This window comes from Delphinus delphis, chromosome 5, assembly GCF_949987515.2.
Source record: "Delphinus delphis chromosome 5, mDelDel1.2, whole genome shotgun sequence".
NCBI lineage: Eukaryota > Metazoa > Chordata > Mammalia > Artiodactyla > Delphinidae > Delphinus > Delphinus delphis.
Window position 1 is genome coordinate 111235137 of NC_082687.1, and position 17993 is coordinate 111253129.

At 40.1% G+C, this 17993-nt stretch overlaps 1 long non-coding RNA gene across 1 annotated transcript in view; it reads right to left on the bottom strand.

Moving 5' to 3' along the window:
- LOC132426122 (uncharacterized) overlaps positions 1 to 17993 on the bottom strand; it is a 59919-nt gene that overhangs the window by 10304 nt on the left and 31622 nt on the right. The window contains exon 2 of the long non-coding RNA XR_009519598.1: positions 3505 to 3633. This is a non-coding gene — a long non-coding RNA (uncharacterized lncRNA). The remainder of the gene's footprint in view (positions 1 to 3504; positions 3634 to 17993) is intronic.

Consider the following 17993-nt stretch of genomic DNA (forward strand, 5'->3'; position numbering starts at 1 on the left):
ACACCTTTAGAGCACTCAAGCTAGGTTCATCATCATGGTTTTATAAGGATATGAGAAAACTGGAGATGATTTAAGTAATGAATCATAATTTATTCTTGAAAACCTGCCAAATGTTTTAGATCTTGGTTCCTATCTTCCCTTTCAGGTTGTAGTCCCTAATATCTACAAATAATCTACAATTGCTTTTTATTTGCTTTAGTTCTAGCTTTTTATATTCCTTTCCCACACTCCATCTGATTGACTATACTTGTTACATCTTCAATCTCCCTGATACAATTCGCACCACTGGGCTGGACTGTTTTCTGCATCAATGCCTCTGGATGCCTTCTATCTGATTGCAGGCCAGACTTTCCCACAACATACCCTGAAGGATCAATATCCACTCAATATTTTCCTCATCCCCATATGCAAGTCCTCACCCTTCTCTATCTCCTAGGTTCTGCCCTTTCATGAGATAAGATTCATCTGAAAGAAGACTTTTGATAAATGAGAGCACTATAAAATGAGAGCCCAGATCAAGACACAGAATATTACCAGCATGTCTCATAGGACAGTTCACTAAAAGTTTGGATGAGAATCTATTAAAATCATTTACTCATTTAATCAGTATTTATAGTATATCTACAGTTCCAGTCAGGCTTCCAGGTGCTGGTACTACCTTAGAAAATCATGAGGCCCAATTTTTGGTCCTAGCTCTGCCACTTTCTAGCTATCTGATCTTAAATGCATTATTTAATGTTTCTGAGCCTTAATTTCTTTACATCTAAAAATGTGTTAAAACATTTCTAAGATTTCATAACTATCTAAGGAAAATCAGATAAGCCTTACTTAGAAAATACGGGTTGGTGTGGGGGTGGGGAGAGGTGTGGGGCAAAGACTTCCAGTTAAGCAGAGTTAATTGACCATGTTTTTTTAAAAAATTTATTCTCTTTTCATAAACCTCACAAAAAAAAAAAGAAGAAGAATTCAAAGGAGATAAACTATGAGAAAAAAAAAAGAATGGACAACAGCAGACAGAAAATATTTTAACAAATTTAGTGGAAAAGAAGATGGAGAAGGGATAAGTAACTTAGCAGTGTGACCTAAGTGTCTGCAGAGAGGTATACCAGTAAACCAGTCAGTTTGTAGGCTAGAGGCTCAGGGCTAAGACAGTCCAATTCACATGGAAAAGGGTGGGGGTGGGAGATTGGGAGTGGGGGGAGGGGGGTGTCAAGCTGAAGCCAGAGCCCAGCTGAAGGTCTGTATGTTTGTACATTAAGCAGTTGGCAGTCTAGATCTCCTTCCCACCTCACCCATCAAGGACTAGAAATGGACTCAGAGAAGCACTGGACTCTCATGAAACCAGAGAACAGTGTGGCGGGTGGAAGGCTGAAAACAGAGGAGAGCATTAAGAGAAAATCTGAATACCAGAAGCAGAGACTTTTTTCTATCCTACTCTCTACACTACTTTTTTCCACCCTATTTTCAACAGCAGCTGGACATGCAAGCCAACTCCCTCACATTTACCCCTCCTCCCCAGTTCATACTGCGTTTAAATATATTCAAAACGTTGTTGCCGGGCATGTGACAGAGATGTAATATTTGGAAAAATTAGCAAGGAAATCTGACAAATGAAAAGATGAGAGAATTATTAACTGCAGGGAAAAGTATTATATGAGAAAGAGGAGTGATGTCATATACAATGTGGCTTACCTTTGCACAGTCATAATGTAAACACTGAGTTGATTTAACCCAAATTTATTGTGTTACTACATTGAGCAATGTAGTAGAAGGGAAGGAGAGTGGTGGGACTTGGGAGTGTGCTAGGTATGATCGTTTGATCTTCAACATACATTCTCCTTTCAATGTACCCCCTTAATCACAGAGGCTAGGAAGATAAAAATGACCACATTTCCCAATTGGTCTTGACGCTACAGTTCTGCATATAATTTAAGCTCTGTCATAAGATGCACTTGCTTGAGATTTGGAAGGCAGAAGTGAGGCAAAGCCCATTTCCTTGTAGCTGTGGTTACTGGTAAACAAGGTTGGACAGATAAGACTGTTTGCAGTGGGCAGACTTCACATTCCAATGTCTATTCAGGACTTAATGGGTGTGCCATGCACTCTGCAAGGTACACCATTGAACCCAACAGTCCTGTGTGGTCTTTGCCTCCACTCAGTTGTTGCCTGCCCACCCCGGTAACAATTTGGTAATCACCTAATTCCCTGCTCTGAATCCCTAGCCCAAACCAAACACTGAGAAAACTTAAGTCCTAAATGACAAATTGAGAAATAGCAGTATGAGCACATTATTGAGAAATCTAGAATTTCTTTTTTTAAATTTATTTACTTATTTGTTTTTGGCTGTGTTGGGTCTTTGTTGCTGTGCGTGGGCTTTCTCTAGTTGCAGCGAACGGGGGCTACTCTTCATTGGGGTGTGTGGGCTTCTCATTGACGTGGCTTCTCTTGTTGCGGAACACAGTCTCTAGGCGCCCGGGCTTCAGTAGTTGTGGTTCATGGGCTCTAGAGCACAGGCTCAGTAGTTGTGGCGCACGGGCTTAGTTGTTCCGAGGCATGTGGGATCTTCCCTTACCAGGGTTCGAACCCATGTCCCCTGCGTTGGCAGGCAGATTCTTAACCACTGCACCACCACGGAAGTCCTGAGAAATCTAGAATTTCTTACCAGGGATATCAGTTAGCAGAGTGAGAGTGAGTAGAGTAGCATTGGAGAGCAGACCTGGGGATACACAGAAGTGAATATAATTTATAGATTATACTGCAGGTATCCTAAAAGCATAAACTATGTCTGGCTTCATTCCCCTAATATCGTTGCAAGGTTAAAGGTAATACTGAAACAAGAGGGAAGGAGGCAGGGCACAGCCTTTGAAAGAATGACATAGCCCGAGGACATGACATAAACTGATTAGAGCCAAATGGATCCAAGATGGCAGACGAGTCAACTTCCACTAGACCTTGAGCCTCAGTATACATTCACTGTGACACATCATCAACTAAATGACACACCCACAGGCGCCATGACAGTTCCAAGGTCAACCATAAGGATCAAAAAGTGGGCAGTGGCCCAATTCCTGGAAATCCCCACCCCTTCCTGAAATAGTTGGAATACTCCTCCCACTCATTAGCCTATGAAATTACCCACCCCTATAAAAACTGACAATCCCATATCCTGGTGCCTTTCTCACCTTCTGAGATGGCCCACGCTCTGTCTGTGGAGTGTGTTTCTCCCAAGGCTGCTCTTGCCTTCTGAGATGGCCCACACTCTGTCAGTGCAGTGTGCTTCTCTCTAAATAAATCCACTTCTTACCTATCACTTTCTCTCTCACTGAATTCTTTCTGCGATGTGACATCAAGAACCTGAGCTTCATTAAATTCTGAAACCAGGTGTGTGATCTCACTTGGAAGACTGTGGGTTTTGGCCGGGTTCCAGTCCCAGTACATGGGTTCAAGTCCCAATCTGAGGGTGCACGGTTTCAATATTACTATAGGGCAGTTTTAAACACCTACACAGATGTCAATTCTCTTCTCCAAAAATTTTTCTTGTGTCAGGTTTATAGTATTCATACAGCCAAAGGAGGAGGTACATCCAAGTATTTCACAATATATACGTCTCACCATACATCTCTTCATTGTCCTCTGAAAACAAAAGAAATAGTATGTGTTAATACAAACAAAATGTTTTGATGCTTTCTTTTTACCCCATTAACAAGGAGTTTTACTCTCTCCCAAATCTCTAAGAATTTTCAGGAAGCTTAAGGTCCTATGATCATTTCTGGTTCTGCATCTACTGAATTACCACTTTGCATTTGCTAATTCTTCAGCCCAAATGGGTTCACACAAGGAACTCACCTTCTGTTTTTGCTTTCTCTGTCTCATCCCTTCAACCACCCAAAACAAACATTTATGTACACACTTTCACACATGCTTTTGAGAAGAGCTGACTTTGTCAAGTTCTGGGGAATATAGAAGGAATTTACCCTGGAGAAATATAAACATCTGAAAAATAAAGTTTTAAATTCTTGTTCCTAAAAAGCCCTGTGATCATTTCTACAACTGCCTCCTGCTTTTAGCTCTTCTCTTCCTGGTACCAACCCACACAGGAAAAAAAAAATTCGTATTTTCTTATGTGGAAAAACTGAAGTCACTCCAACTCTCTATTTCAAACTCATCTCAGGGCCTCCCATTACACAGCCCAGGAGTCAGTAGAAACTTAGAAATTACCGCTGTGCGTTCAGCCACAGCACATTTTCAGAACAGAGCCAAAGCTTTTCCCTATTTTTGTCCCAAGGTAAGGTGTAGAAGGTTTTTAATTCAAATGGTGCAAAGGATGACTTTCTGTTTATCAGGACAATAAAATAACAAGAGGAATGCCAAAAGGAAATCATAATGTGCCATACTTGAAAATACTATAAAAAAGATAAATAGTAAATCTCTCCTGGATGGTTTATGTTAGGTTTTGACAGTCTTTTTGCCATTGGGTGGTAAATCTTCATTCACTGCCTCCTTCAGGAGCCCACAGAATAAGATTAGGTAAAGAAAGCCCAAGTTATCCTTGAAAATAAATCCCTTCCTCTGTGTTTGTGTGTGAGTGTTTTTATTTAATCATGTCTTCATATCGTTAACATTTTTTCTGCATGGCAAACATGTCATAGGCACTATCTCTCAGTTTTCTTATTTTGATTTCTGCATAAGTAATCATTGGATTATAACGTAACTCAAAAGTATTTTCATTCAGGAAGCCAGTTTCTGAAACTGCAAAGTGGTAAATATTTTATTCTTTAGACAAGTACACTTACTGAATGTTTCTAGACCCACTTTCCTCATTAAAGATTGAAAGAATCTGAAGACTGAAAGGTTAAATACCTTGAATACTTATTTATTACTTTCATTTATTAATGAGAAATATATAAGTGAACTTGTGATTTTCAGGCTTTTAAAACACCTTGAGTCATAATTAACATATTCTAAAATTTGCCCATTCTAAGTATACAATGATTATTAGTACATTTATAGACCTGTACAATCACCATCAAAATCTAATTTAAAAACATTTCCATCACCCCCCAAAATTCCCTGGTGCCTCTTTGCAGTCACTCCCATTCCTACTCTCAGGCCCAGGCAATAACTGATTTATTTTTTGTCTCTGTAGATTTATCATTTCTTAAGATTTCTTATAAATAAAAGGATGCAACATGTAGTCTTCTGTGTTTGGCTTCTTTCACTTAACATAGTGTTTTAAGGTTCACCCATACTGTGGCATGTATCAGTAACTATTCCCATTTATTACTGAATGTACAGGTAGATATACCACATTTTGTTTATCCATTCATCACTTGATGGACTTCTGGGTTGTTTCCACTTTTTTGGCTAATATAAATAACGCTGCCATGAACAGTCATGTGCAAATTTTTGTGTGAACACATTTCCAGTTCTCTAACAGCTGGGTCATATGGTAATTCTATGTTTAACTTTTTGAAGAACCACCAAACTGTTTCCAAAGTAGCTGCACTATTTTTGCATTCCTACCAGCAATACATAAGAATTCCAATTTTTACACATCCTCACAAAAACTTGATATTGTTAATCTTTTTTATTATAGCTATTTTAGTGGGTAAGTAGTAATATCTCATTGTGGTCTTATGTTGCGTCTTCCTAATAACTAATAATGTTGAGCATCTCTTCATGAGCTTATTAGACATTTATATATCTTCTTTGTGAAATGTCTAGGCATATCTTTTCCCCATTTTTAAGTTGGGTGGTTTGTCTTCTGGTTACTGAGTAGTTGTGTTCTTTATATAGTCCAGATGCAAATACTTTACCAGATGTATTATTTGCAAATACGTTCCCCCAATCTGTGGCTTGTCTTTTTAAGACTTTCAGGTTTTGAAATGGGGGAAAAAATGTAATGGACTCAATATTATATAAGAAAGATACTTAATCTCCTAATAATTTTATTCTTTTAAATCCTCAAATGCAAATTTTAGAGCTTCTGGGTAATAATGCAGACCAAATTTGCTAACTGGAATTAAAGTTTACCCCCTAGAGGATGAACTGTAACACAAGAAAAACCTTTTATAATATGTTTTGATATAAGACTAGTAGCATACTAGCCTCAACTGGCTAACTGTCTTGTGGAGGGTAGGGGCAGGGGGGATTGGGGGGGGCAGGGGGGGCGGGGATGGGGGGGGTGCTGGGTGGGCAGAAGGAGATCCTAAATTGTATCATTGCCAATTTCCATGGTGTAAATACCTCCCCTTGGACCTTTCAAGGTACTAATGGTTTAACAACCAGCTCACAAATTCCTGAATATTCAGCTATTGACTCCAGAGAGCCAGAAAGAGCTAGCTCTAGCACACTACTGAAAATCCATGATTAGACTGACAATAAGAAGTCTTGAAGAGAAATCCCTTTAAAATTTAAAACAAACAAACAAACAACAACAACAAAAAAAACTACTGCTCTGAAGGAATTTACAGATTACCAATAAAGAAGTCACTGATCCTTTACATAAGAATGAAAGGAAGATGAGTTTTAAAAAATCTAGGTCTACAGCTTATAAAAATATATTTTATGGCTTCCCTGGTGGCGCAGTGGTTGGGAATCCGCCTGCCGATGCAGGGGACACGGGTTCATGCCCCGGTCCGGGAGGATCCCACATGCTGCGGAGCAGCTGGGCCCGTGAGCCATGGCCGCTGAGCCTGAGAAAGTTCTACAAAGGATGAAAATGAATATAGAAATATTCTCTAAAGCAGAAAATGGAGAATATTTTATAACAATGGTATCACTCCATTAATCAGGCAAACTGACTGGAGCAAACTATGGTAGCTATGGGGAATTCATTCCATATGGTTTGGGTAGTGCTGACCTTTCCCATCTTTCTACAGCTGCAAACACACAACCCTGGCCCTCCAATCAGAATATTTCACCCCCTTATCCTCCGAGATTAGTTCAGAAAAGGCAAATGAACCAATCCAGAGACCTACCTAGAACTTTCACTGGAAGGAGGTGTACAGGTATGCCCTGCTTTTGGAAGGTTTGCTTTATGCCACTTCACTTCTACTAAAGACCTACATTAGTACCTGTTTTTACTAACCAAAAGAAATCCAAAGAGGACTTCTGCTTTTACGAAAGAAGGCAAAAAGTGAAAATAGCATTCAGGGTTTGTTTTGCCGTGAGCTGTTACAAAGGAAGTTGTGCACTCTGAGCAGTGACAGTGGCACTGCCAAGCTCCCTCCCTAGGAACTGCACTCAGTATCTCCTCTAGCCGCCAAAGCTTTGAACTGTGTATGTGAGCATCTGTGCCTTATGGAGATTTATTTCGTGCATTCACTAGCAAGAGGTGTCCTAAAATAATTGCTTCTTTGCTTTACACCACTTCAGCTCATGAAACATTTCATAGGAATGCTCTACTGTTGGATAGCAAGGGAAACCTGTATTCTGTTAGCTGAGTTCACTAGGCAGGAGGACAATGAAGCCTGGAGTTGTAGTTTCTCAAATGGTGAACCATTCTTCTCCCACTATTTAGTTATCAGATTTGAAAGGGAATTTTTTTAAAATCAATTATCCCATCCCTCTTTCTACAGTGCAAAGCGTTCCCCCAGCTACTGGTCTAGAAGTGATCCAGTCAGGGCAAAGGTTAGAACTTTCAGTCAGTGGTTAAGGAAGTTAAATGCTCTCTTTTCCAGAAAGTGACCCAGTGGCCTCTAGCAGTCATGAGAAAAGTCAAGCTGAGGATAAACCAAACACAGGGAGGATGGCAAAGCCTAGAGAATTTCAGAGAAAGATCCAGAATCCTGATGAAGGCTTTCTTGAAGAAGTTGTGTGGACAAATCTTTTTTGTTTTAGTTTTTGCTTTTCAGCCAGTTTATATTCAATTTTCTATTACTTGCAACAAAAGCAACTTATCTGGTTGAACATCTTTCTGACCTGGTTTGTTTTGTTTTGTTTTGTTTTTTAACTTTTCTGTATTATTTGACTCTGCCAGTCACTTTTTGGAATTTTGTCCTCCTGGGGCTTCAATCTTTCACTCATCTTCTGCTCTTTAAAGGCAATCAGCACATCCCTGGAAACAAGCATGGAAAGACATGTACAGCACAGCACATTGTTGTTGATCCAGGGTCATCTCTCTTTTTTCACCAGCAACCTCATTTCACACAGGTCTATGTGACCCAGTTTTGGACTGTATCCTCACTCTAACATTTACTGACCTAAAACAAATAGAGTGCCAGTTATTTCTCCAGCAAAATGAGTTCATTCAGGGTCAACAAAGAATTGCATGAGCAATCACGGTGAGCTACATTTGAGTACCCTACCCCCACCCCTCAGCAAAAAGGAAAGGAAAACTATTTTAGAGAGGGGGAAGGGAAGTTGGGAGGTCTATAGTACACAAAGAGTCTATTGGAGGAATTGAGAGTTCAAAGTATAGTGGCTTTTCATTAGCTAACTCGTGACAATCTCTCATAGGTTGAGCTCTCGCCAGGCAAGAAGAGGAAGTCTTTCTTCTTCCTGTTGGTCTCCACTATCACCCTAGGGTTTGAGCGCTCCCCCTTCTGGACTCCCAACACTATTTTAACTGAAATTTCAGTTTATTAATTTTTACTTGCCCCCCTTTTGATCAAGATTTCTCTCTCTCTCTCTCTCTCTCTCTCTCTCTGAAAGCATTGCTCATTGAGAGTTAGGTTTTCCAGTTTTTAGCAGTTTTTTGTCCCTTGATGCCAGGAAGGACCTTTTCTGGGTATAGTGTCCCATGTCAGAGGAAAAGTGCATAGACTGGAAACTTCTTGAGGTTACATGTGAGTAACAATGAGGGATAGGAGGGAGAATTTTCAGGTACTTTTTATCTAAAGTTTATATGGGATCAAGATCATAGACATTGAAGATCATCTGAAACATTATGTCATCATCAATGGTTTGGCAGGCAAACTTCCAACAGACCTGGTCTAAATAGCTTGGAAAAGCTGTATCATCAGATGCCATCTGCTTTAATTCCAGAAAATCTTTACTTTCAGGTCACCAGATGATATGCAGGTCCAGTCATCATTCAGGATTTTCTTTAGGTGTGTCACATGAATCCAAGAATCTGTTCCCTGGAGTTTGACAGCACAAGGATTGGTTTAGCAGTATCTGTTAGGGGTCTTTCCAGTGAGACTGAAGAGTCCTTCTGAAGGTATCTTTTCCAATAGACAAAATCTCCAGGTTGCAAAGTGTGATGCTTAAGGTCTTCATCTCCTGAGAGCACACCATGATAAGATTGCTCTACCAAAACATGGTTATTTTTAATAGAAGCAATTAGGCCTTCGCATTATTAAAGTATCTCTCCTTTTACCTGTTGGGGGGTTAAAAGAGGCAGGAGCCAAGAGACCGTGGGGCATCCTGTGACTGTCTCAAAGGGTAAGAGTTTATAAGTTCCAAAAGGGGTGAGTCTAAGATTTAAAAGGACCAATGGCAATGCTTTTGGCTGTGGTGTTTAGAGGGCATCTACAAATTTTGCCAGTTGAGTTTTAATAATGCCGTTAGTGTATTCAACTAAACCAGAGGATTGAGGGTGGCAAGCACAGTGAAAGTGTTGTAAAACCAGACAAACAGTACAGATGTGACAAAGTACCTGACCAGTAAAATGGGTTCCTAGATCATGAAATTCAAGAGGAGTTCCCCAGGTAGGGATAATCTTTTCCAAAAGGATTTTAGCCACAGAAAAGGTAGTAGCCTGTCTGCAAAGGAAGGCTTCAGTCCAGTGTGAAAACATACAGACATGACTAAAATATATCTATATCCATGAGACAGACGCAGTTGTATGAAATCCATCTGCCAGATCTTGAATGTTCCATTAGATAGTTTGAAATTTCGGGAGCAGTACAAACATGCTTCCCTGGGTTGTACTTCAGACAAATGGGATAAGTGAGATAGGCAGTTTTTGCAGCCTTGTTAATGGTTCCCAACCAATATTGATTTATGAATGCTACCATTTTGTCAGTAGACCAATGGTTTAATGCATGTACAATGGTTAGGAGTGGGAATGACAAGAGTCTCTGATAGGACTGGGTTGTTATTTTGTCCAAACCAGAGCTCTCTCTCTCTTTTGTTTTAACTCCATATCGCCTTCTAATTGCCACCCAGTTTTTCTGCTTGCTTTTTTTTTAAAGAGGCATTGAAAAAAAATTTTTAATTGAGATATAGTTGATGTACAATATTGTATAAATTTCAAGTGTACAACATAGTGATTCACAATTTTAAAAGGTTATGTTCCATTTATAGTTATTATAAAATATTGGCTATATTCTCTGTGTTGTACAATATAGCCTTATAGCTTATTTATTTTATATATAGTAGTATGTACCTCCTAATCTCCCACCCCTATCTTGCCGTTCCCCCTTTCCTTCTCCCCACTGGTAATGACTAGTTTCTTCTCTCTGTGAGTCTGTTTTTTTTTTGTTATATTCAATAGTTAGTTTTACTTTTTAGATTCCACATATAAGTGATATCATACAGTATTTGTCTTTCTCTGACTTATTTCACTTAGCACAATACTCTCCAAGTCCATCCATGTTGTTGTAAATGGCAAAATTTCATTCTTTTTTATGTCTGAGTAGTATTCCATTTTGTGTGTGTGTGTGTGTGTGTGTGTGTGTGTGTGTGTGTACATAGAGAGAGAGAGAGAGAGATGTGTGTGTATGTGCTGTGTATACCACATCTTTATCCATGCATCTGTTGATGGACACTTAACGTTGCTTCCATATCTTGACAATTGTAAATAATGCTGCTGAACATCGGGGTTCATGCATCTTTTCAAATTAGTGTTTTCTTTGTGTGTGTGTGTGTGTGTGAGAGAGAGAGAGAGAGAGAGAGAGAGAAAGAGAGAGAGAGAGAGAGAGTGTATGCAATAAATACCCAGGAGTGGAATTGCTGGATCATATGGTAATTCTATTTTTAGTTTTTTAAGGAACCTCCATACTGTTCTCCATAGTGGCTGTACCAATTTACATTCCCACCAACAGTGCAAGAGGGTTCCCTTTTCTCCACATCCTCACCAATATTTGTTATTTGTGCTCTTTTTGATGATAGTCATTCTGACATCTGTGAGTTGATATCTCATTGTGGTTTTAATTTGCATTTCTCTGATGATTAACAATGTTGAGCATCTTTTCATGTAGCTGTTGGCCATCTGTATGTTTTCTTTGGAAACATGTTGACAAAACTCAATATTCATTTATGATAAAAACTCTCCAGAATGTGGGCATAGAGGGAACATACCTCAACATAATAAATGCCATATAATAAACACACAACTAACATCATAATCAACAGTGAAAAGCTGAAAGCATTTCCTCTCGGATTAGGAAAAAGACAAGGATGCCCACTCTCATCACTTTTTTTCAACACAGTACTGGAAGTCCTAGCTGTCAGACAAGAAAAAGAAATAAAAGGAATCCAAATTGGAAAGGAATAAGCAAAACTGTCAACTGTTTGCAGATGACATGATATTATACACAGATAATCCTAAAGATGCCACCAAAAAACTACTAGAGCTAATCAATGAATTTGGTAAAGTTACAGGATAAAAAATTAATATACAGAAATCTGTTGGATTTCTATACACTAACAATGAACTATCAGAGTGAAAATGAAGGAAACAATCTCATTTACAGTTACATCAAAAAGAATAAAATACCTAGGAATACACCTAACTAAGGAGGTAAAGAAATTGTACTCAGAAAACTATAAGACACTGATGAAAGAAACTGAAGATGATATAAACAGATGGGAAGATGTACTGTGTTCAGGGATTGGAAGAATTAATGTTGTTAAAATGACCATACTACCCAAGATGATCTACAGATTCAATGCAATCCCTATCAAAACACCAATGCCATTTTTCACAGAACTGGAACAAATAATTTTTAAATTTGTATGGAAACACAAAAGACCCCTAATAGCCAAAACAATCTTGATAAAGAAGAACAGAGCTGGAGCAATCACACTCCTTGACTTCATACTATACTACAAAGCTACACATCAAAATAGTATGGTACTGGCACAAAAAGAGACAAAGATCAATGGAATAGAATAGAGAGGCCAGAAATAAACCCACACACTTAGGGTAAATTAATCTATGACAAAGGGCGGCAAAAATACACAGTGGCGAAAAGACAGTGAGACTTATCTCTTCAATAAGTGGTGCTGGGAAAACTGAACAGCTGCATGTAAAAGAATGAAATTAGAACATTCTCTGATGCCATATACAAAAATAAAATCAAAATGGATCAAAGACCTAAATGCAAGACTGGAAACCATAAAATTCCTAGAGGAAAACATAGGCAGAACACTCTTTGCCATAAATCATGGCAATATTTTTGGATCTGTCTCGTAAAGCAAAGGAAATAAAAGCAAAAATAAACAAATGGGACCTAATTAACCTTAAAGGCTTTGGCACAGCAAAGAAAATAATCAACAAAATGAAAAGAAAACCTACTGAGTGGGAGAAAATATTTGCAAATGATATGACCAATGAGGGGTTAATATCCAAAATATATAAACAGTTCATACAACTCAACATCAAAGAAACCCCAAGCAACCCAGTTTTAAAATGGGCAGAAGACCAGAGCTTTATCTCTTTTATCAAACAATTGCTGAATTTCCAATCTTATTTTTCCCTTTCTGAGGCCAATTGTTGGGCTTCTCTAACCAGTTTTTCTAAGTTATCTTTTGGGGAAATATGCCTTTGGACCACAGCAGAAGTTTGGCTGCTGTTGGTTCCTTTATAGGCAGCATAACTTGTGGAAATGTCAGCAAGGTGATTTCCCTTAGCTTCCAGAGAATGCCTCAGAATATTAATAACAGTTAAAGTATTGCATCCAACAATTCCTGAACATAGGGGCCATTTAAAATTCTATTTCCACCGGAAGTAAGGAAGCCACATTGCTTCCACAACATTCCAAAACCATAAAATATTCCAGAAACATACCTACTATCAGTATAAATATTGGTAATTTTGCCCTTGGCTAAAGTACAAGCCTGTGTAAGAGTGTATAGTTTAGCCTGTTAAGCCACAGTAACCACAGGTAAAGATGCTGTCTCTACAATATTGAAAGAAGTTGCAATAGCATACCCAGCACAATATTTAAATGAGAACCATCAGTGAACCATGAGAAATCAGCATTACCCAAAAGAACTTCTTACAGGTCATCACAAGGAGTCAAGAGGTCATCAGTCAGTGTTAAGCTGTTAAGCAGTCATGAGGGACTTCATCACACAGAGAAGAGTATCAGGGTTAAGGTGCCAACAATTTAAAAAGTTATGTGAAGAGCAGTTAAAAAAAGGCCTTCATAGGAGTGAGCTGGCTAAGAACTGTTGCATGTGATGAGACTTCAGGAGGGCTTCTACTGCATGAGGTACAAAAATAAAGGGATCCCATAATGATTTTCTCAGTGGCCTTAACCAAAAGGGCAGTGGCAGTAATGGCTCTAAGGCAAGGGGGTTATCCCTGTGCCACAGGGGGTTATTTGCTGGCCATAATACCTTATAGTTCAATGGTAGTCCCTGTGTTTTTGAGTGAGTACCCCAAGGGCATTCCCTTCATTATCATTACAAAGAGGAAAAAGGAAATCTGGTCATTGGGATGCCAAAGGATAGGTGGGTTCATCAAACTTTGCTTTAAGGTCTTAAAGGCCATGTCATCCAGTTCTTCCCATAAAATTGGGTTGTTGTTCTTAGTAAAACAGAGATTTGGCCATAAGAGATTAAGATTTGGCCAATAGATTGGCCAATCTTACGGCCATAAGATTTGGCCTATTTCAGCAATAACTAAGTAGCCCAAGAAAACCTTGCAGTTGGCACTTAATTTGGGGTTTTGGGAAACTTAGGACACCGCGAAGTTTATCTCAGTTTAGGTGTAGCCCTTGTTCTGATATCAGATGTCCTAAATGTCAAACCCAGGTTTGGGCAAATGGCAATTTTTCCTTGGTGAACTTACGTCCCTTTAAGACTAAAAGCTTTAGCAAATGGATGCTGTCTTCTTGTGACGAGGCTTGAGAAGGAGAGCAAAGAAGAAAATCAGCCACATATTTCAACAAAGTAGAAACCCTAGGGAACTTTATATCATCCAGGTCAGCCTTCAGGATTACTGAGAAATACTCAGTAAAACCCTGAGGCATTACTGTTCCGGTGAATTTTTTTTCCCCAAGTGAGCACAAAGAGGTATTGGTTAACTTTATCAACTGGAATACTAAAGAATGCACTGCATAAGTCAGTTACAGTTAAGAATTTGCTGGGACTTCTCTGGTGGCACAGTGGTTAAGAATCTGCCTACTAATGCAGGGGACAGGGGTTCTATCCCTGGTCCGGGAAGATCCCACATGCTGTGGAGCAACTAAGCCCGTGCGCCACAACTACTGAGCCCATGTGCCACAAATACTGAAGTCCATGCGCCTAGAGCCCGTGCTCCACAAGAGAAGCCACCACAATGAGAAGCCCGTGCACCGCAGTGAAGAGTAGCCCCCCGCTCACCGCAACTAGAGAAAGCCCGCTCAGCAACAAAGACCCAATGCAGCCAAAATAAATAAATAATTTTTAAAAGCCATGCTGTCCCAAGAATTTGCTTTTGGTGGAAGTGGGTGTTAATAAGAGTGTGAGGGTTAGAAACAGCAGGGTGTGAAGGCAAACCTTCACCCTTTGCCCTTAGGTTTTCTGAGCAGTAAAACAGAAGAATTACAGGGACTAGTACAAGGGATAATGAGGCCTTCAGCTTTGCAATTTTCTATTATGGGCTTTATATATCCAAAGGCTTCTTTACTTATAGGATATTGATTATTTCTGGGGAGAGGTTCTGAGGGATCTATTTGAATCTTGATGGGAGGTGTGCCACGAATTTTGCCAGGATCAGTTGGAGATTTTGCCCATGAGGAGGGTGATAGGTGATTCAATAGGGACAAATTGATCAGTGTTTCCAAAATCAGCTATAGTACTGTAAGAGATGGAACGGATAAAAGACATCAAAGGGTCATTTAATTCCCTTGGTTGGCTGCTTTGACGACTATTGTCAAATCCTAGAATTATTTCCTCCTTTTGGGAGAAAGAAATTCTGGCATGATACTTTTCTAAGAAGTCTCGGCATCATAAATGAATGGGGTGGTGGAACTAAGGAGAAAGGGGTGTGTATTTCTCAAAGGGCCTTAATAAAAGGGAATAGGCTCAGAGACAGGAATCTTTTGAGGTTTGTTAGAGATCCCCCACTATTTGAACCCTTTTAGTACTCTGAGGCAGGGACTCTTTATAGTAGTGGGATGGAGCACCAAGAGTGTGGCTACAGTGTCAGTTAGGACTGGAAGAGATTCATCCCCAGTCCGGAGACATGTTCTTGCAAGCCAATTAAGAGAGAGGACTGGGAAGAGCCCCGGCGGTTCTTCAAGGCTCTGTCATTGAGAATTGGTAGGGCGTTGAAAAGACTGGTTCAAGGGCTGAAGGAGCTTGAAGTACTTACATTTATAGCAATCTCTTTTCCAATGTCCTGGCTCTTTGTAATAATACCAGAAACTAGGAGGACTTTGTTTTTGTTTAGGGGCCTTCATTTGCTGGAGTTGAAGAATTTTAGCGGTCTTCTTTTAGAGGACTCATCTAGGTTGTGAGAGAGCTTGTTAGCCAGATTAACTAAATCTGGAGTGGACACAGTTTTCCATTGCATTCTGGTCCTTTTTACTAGGAGGGAAAGGCCCTGGTTGAGCCCATTAATGAACAGAGTTAAAAGCTATCCAGGTGGAATGAAGGAAGGAAGACCAGAATTCTCTTTAAAAATAATTTGAAGTCTATTGTAATAATTATGAACAGTTTCATCAGATCTTTGTGTGCAAGCCTGAATTTTGCTCCAGTCAACAGGCTTTGGAGAAGTCTAGGAATTGCCCAGTGAAGTTGCCTACTGATTGCATAAGCCTGATCACATAGTAAGTTAACAGGCTGGTCTTCTGGTTATAATTCTAGAGGCTTTCAAAGTTTTTCCAGTTAGCAGTTTTCATGCAATGCTGGGCCTGGCCTTCATTAACAAGTATATGAACTAGCTGATATAAGTCAGAGAAACCAGGTTGAAGAGTTTGAATGACTATATTAAATTCCTCAGCAAATCTGTGAGGATCTTCAATTACTTTCGGAAAATCTTTGACTGTGGCTTGCAGTTCAGCTTTAGTCCAGGGCATGTAAGAAATTAAGGGTTTAGCCTCTAGATCCTCAGAAGGCTTAATTTTAAAGGGATAGGTTCTGATAGGTTGAAAGGAAAAGGTAACAGGGAGAGTTTCAGAGAAAAGGGGAGGTTTGACAAGGGAATTAGTATGGGAGAATTGAGGGTAGAGAGGAGATGTAGGTGGTATAGAATGGAAGGAGGAAGATGGCACCAGAGTTCGGGCCTGAGCACGAAGAACCAAGGGAGACGAAGAAGATGGCGCTGGAGGCAGAGCCTGAGAAAAGCAGCAGGGGATGAGGAGCATGAGGCTTCAGAAGCCACCTTACCTTTCTTTAACCGTTTGTTTGCCTCAGTTAATTTTAAAATCTTAATTTGAAGGGCTTCCCTGTGGCGCAGTGGTTGAGGGTCCGCCTGCCGATGCAGGGGACACGGGTTCGTGCCCCGGTCCGGGAAGATCCCACATGCCGCGGAGCGGCTGGGCCCGTGAGCCATGGCCGCTGAGCCTGCGCGTCCGCAGCCTATGCTCTGCAACGGGAGAGGCCACAACAGTGAGAGGCCTGCGTACCGCAAAAAAAAAAAAATCTTATTTTGCAGAGAAGTAATTTTAGGCTCCTGATAACACTTGGAAGCCTCAAAAACCAATCAAAATAAGCATTCTGTTCAGTTTTGGAAATTTTAGAGCTATAGTGTCAAATTTTGTTTTAAGAAAAGTAAGTTTGGGGGTTTCAAAAGTTCCCCATGATAGCCAACAATGTTCTAAATTGCCTTTGGTTAGGTAAGTTAGAAATTTAGTTAGAAATGCACATGAGGGAGAGTCGTGGTTTTTAAACATAAAATTGGCCAGGGTCCATGTAGGGGAGGGCACCCTCAAAATATTTAGATAATTGGGATCTCGTTTCTCAGAAGTTTTTCTCTAAAGAATAATTTTCAAACAGTCTAAACAGATCAAACAGTTCAAATAGTCTGCAGGCCTAATACAAGCCAGTCCTAAGGAACAGTCTGGTCCCAAAAAAGCCAGGCTAAAGGCTGCACAGCACAGTTCATATGAAATAGCCTAATTTCAAGGGGGTCAGGCCAAAAGCTTAACAAGCACAGTTCCAATAAAACAGCCCCTACTGCAAAGAGAATTGGGCTGAAGGCTGAAATGGCACAGTTCCAATGAAATAGCCCATGTTCCAAAAGGAATAGGCCAAAGGCTAGCCAGTTCCAGGAGGAACAGCTCCTGTTTCAAAAGGAATCAGGCTGAAGGCTAACACAGTTTTGAAACAGGAGGGAAGGGGGTCAGGGCACAACCTTGGAAAGAACGACATAGCCCAAGGACATGACATAAATTGATTAGAGCCAAATGGATCCAAGATGGCAGATGAGTCAACTTCCACTAGACCTGGAGCCTCAGTATACACTCACTGTGACACATCATCAACTAAATGACACACCCACAGGTGCCATGACAGTTCCAAGGCCAACCATAAGGATCAAAAACTGGGCAGTGGCCCAATTCCTGGAAATCCCCACCCCTTCCTGAAATAGTTGGAATACTCCTCCCACTCATTAGCCTATGAAATTACCCACCCCTATAAAAACTGACAACCCCATATCCTGGTGCCTTTCTCACCTTCTGAGATGGCCCATGCTCTGTCTGTGGAGTGTGTTTCTCCCAAGGCTGCTCTTGCCTTCTGAGATGGCCCACACTCTGTCAGTGCAGTGTGCTTCTCTCTAAATAAATCCACTTCTTACCTATCACTTTATCTCTCACTGAATTCTTTCTGCGATGTGACATCAAGAACCTGAGCTTCATTAAATCCTGAAACCAGGTGTGTGATCTCAGTTG